We start from the raw sequence: 3,422 nt of genomic DNA on the forward strand, positions 1-3,422 counted from the left end.
GGTACAGAGGTCAACTGAGATAATTATTAAACACTCTTTCTCCTTAGAAAGTGTTTTACGTGAGAATGGTAGGCTAGCCCATTCATCCCCCCGAGATGGTTTGGCTTTATTTGCTTTTCAAGCCTTTTTTTTTTTTTCTTAAAATTGCACATTCCCTACATTGCCCTGAAAGGATACCTCTCTCCAAAGGGTAGAAATTTTGCTTTCATTTATGTTTGGACATCTAAGAGAAAAACTTTGGAACCAATTCTTTTATTACCATAATGGGCTGTATCCCCACTTCAAGAAGAACTGCTGTGTCTGTAATTTGGCTCTGGATATTCTCCCAGCTCAGCATCCTCCCAGTGTCCTTGGTTCTGAGTCAGACTGAACAGGCGGAGGATGAACAAGGGCTTCCTGCTCACCACTGCCAGGATGGGCTATGATGCTAATTAGAACCCCAATGTGCTTTTGCAGGGACGCCTGGGGTTGTTCCACCGTCACCTGCATCTCTGCTCTGTGCACATTGGGTTTGGCACTGGGGTCATTCACACATATCAAAGTCCCATGCAGCCAACAACACACACAAAGGGGACAGATGTTATTACCTGTATGCTCTCGTCTGCCAGACAGGGAAAACCAAGGTCTGGAGGGGCAAGAGGCACAAGTCACAGAACTCCAACCCCCAACCTGAGACTGCTGTGTTGGGTAGGGCACAAGGTTATGGGTGGAGCCTGGCAGCAACCCTAAACCCTGCAGGCAGCCAAGGCTTATCTCTGGGAAGAAGCTTCTTATCAGCAGGGACTCAGCTTCAAGTGTGGAAGCCTGCAGGGCATTGTCAATATTATCTTCTGCTCAGGATGGGAACAAAGGTCACCAGGTGGAGCTTGAGGGTAGGAGGGCTCTGAGACGTTGGTCACCTCTACCATAGCCAATGTTCCCAGGGAGAAGATGCCCAAGATAGACCTTCCCCCACACCTGCTAGTGGTGGCCCCTGCAGTTATTTCCTGACACTGCAGCACTCTTATCAGAGCCTCTGGCCAATCTGCACTAGCCAATTGCTATAAGAGTAGGCTGAGATTCTAACATACCAGGTTGCGATGGAGCCAGGATGGCTGCACCATCCCACCCACCAGTCCCAGGATCTCAGGCTCTGAATCTGTAAAGAGGGACCCTTAATAGCACCCTCTAATACCCACATTACTTGAGAACTCAGAACAGGGACCTTGGGAGGGGCTGCAGCAGGCTTCCCAGGGGACTTGAGCATCCTAGGGAAGCAGAGGAGCTGCTGGTCTTGGGTCAGGTATTGGGTTTGCCACAGCTGGGCATGAGGTGTCTTTGTGGAGAAGTCAGAGGTCCCTATCTCCGCTCATCTGGCCCATGTGAGCATTTCCTAAAGCTGTTTCTCACCTCATTCTCACCCCAGCAGAGTATTCAACCAGGTATGTGCTTTTTTTCTGTCTATGGCCAACACTATGGATCTGACTCAGAAATCAAAGATGACTCCCAGTTCTTCCATACCTCAGGGGCACTGTGCTCCCAGGCCTGAAGTTTTGTCTCCCTGTAGTCAACTCTGTCTTCCAGTTGACATTCTATTCCATTATTCTACTCCTCATTCTATTCCATTATTTCCTGTCCTGCTAAAGCTTTTGACCTTCACGTTGTACTTTTTCTTTTCTGATTGCAAAAATGCTCACAGTGTGAAGATGCTAACACCACCTGAGTTTTATCTTGTACTTGGTGCATACCAGGTTTGCTCTCCCTGTAATGGTTTTTAAAGATGTGTTTCTACCAGTAGAGTCTTTCCTTCTGCAGTCACCAGGCTACCATTTGGCCGTCTTACTCTCTGGTTCTCCGACCTTGTGACAGATGCAGGGTATGCCAGACCTGCCCTCAGGTTCTTACACTTTCTTCCATTTGTTAACTTTGTTGGGTCTTGGATTCCTTCCCACTGATACTGACAGGTAGTTTGGCCCTTGGCCGGGATCCAAAGACAGGCCTCACAGGTACGACAGATGTTCACTGATCTGCCTGAATTCCAACCAGAGGAACTTGTGTCAAGGTGATGGAACATGCAAAGTCTTTCAATGTCAAGGACTTATGGTCAGACCATAAAATAATTACCAGGAAGGGCATGATCTTGAAATTCTTATCTGGGAACAATCTTTGTTATCTCTCTGTACATACAGGAACCATTAGGATGGTGCAAGTCTGCCTTGGAACTTTGCTCATCATTTTTATGTGTTTCAAGTAATGGTTTGTTTGCTTTTTCTTTTCCATGGATAATCTTCTCAGGGAAACCAGTTGTCTTTTTTGGAAATTTCCTCATTTTCCCCCTACAAAATGACTTCCAATTCTGTTCCCTAACCCATAGCTCCTCACCATTCATTTTTATTACTCCTGTTTCTATGGTCACCCATGGAATAAGGTTGTATTAGCAAAGAAAAGATTCTATGTAACCAAAAAATCTTTTTAAAACAAGGTATCATTTTGGGGGATGTTGAAACTGGCTGAGACATTACTTGGGATACCTGTGTTGTATATCAGACGACTTGGGTTTGAGTCCCGGTTCTGCTCTCAATTCTAGCTTCCTGCTAACGTGTGCCCTGGGAGGCAGTAGGTGATGGCTTAAGTATTTGGGTTCCTGCCACCCACACAGAGGACTTGGATTGCTCCTGGCTTTGGTTTGTCCCAGCCTTGGCTGTTGGGAGGCATTTGAGGAGTGAAACAGTAGATGAAAGATCCTTGTCTCTCCAATTTGAAATAAATTCATTTTTAAACTTAAAGAAAAAAACAATTCTAGAGCTGGCATTGTGGTACAACAGGTAAAGTTGCTGTCTGAAATGCCAGCATCCCACATGGATGCCAGTTTGAGTCCTGGCTGCTCTACTACTTATTTAATTCCCTGCTCATGTCATGGCCCTCTGGTGTCTCTAAGCAGCACAGTAGAGGATCCATGCTGCGACTCAGAATCTCATCAAAGAGGCAGGCCTCTACATGGCCCCAGAATAAACTGGCTTCCCCGGAGGACAGAGAAGGGCTAGGAGAGAGGGCAGACAGGTTTTGTGCCACTTACACCAGTACTAGCACTTGTTATTTCACCAAACAAGAAGACAATACTTGAAATTTGAACATGCCTGCCACGACTGTTTCTTCCCTGGGAACCTATCTACACTTCCACTCATCAGGCACATGGCATGGGTGCTCACTTGCCCTGCTGTCCCCTCCAAGCTTTCCCCAGCTGAACATCTAGGAACTGGGAAACAGGCCAGCACAGCAACCTGAGCAGGGGTATCATCCAGGCAGCTAGTCTTGGTGGCAAGACAGGCATGGCTAAGTACACTGATCAAAACTAAGTAAACTGTATCAAAATTCTGGTACAAAAGACAGACAGAGATGGGAAGCTTTCAGCAGTATTATTAAAATAAAGCAAGTTCTGGAAT

Source organism: Ochotona princeps, chromosome 16 (assembly GCF_030435755.1).
Source record: "Ochotona princeps isolate mOchPri1 chromosome 16, mOchPri1.hap1, whole genome shotgun sequence".
Classification (NCBI taxonomy): Eukaryota; Metazoa; Chordata; class Mammalia; order Lagomorpha; family Ochotonidae; genus Ochotona; species Ochotona princeps.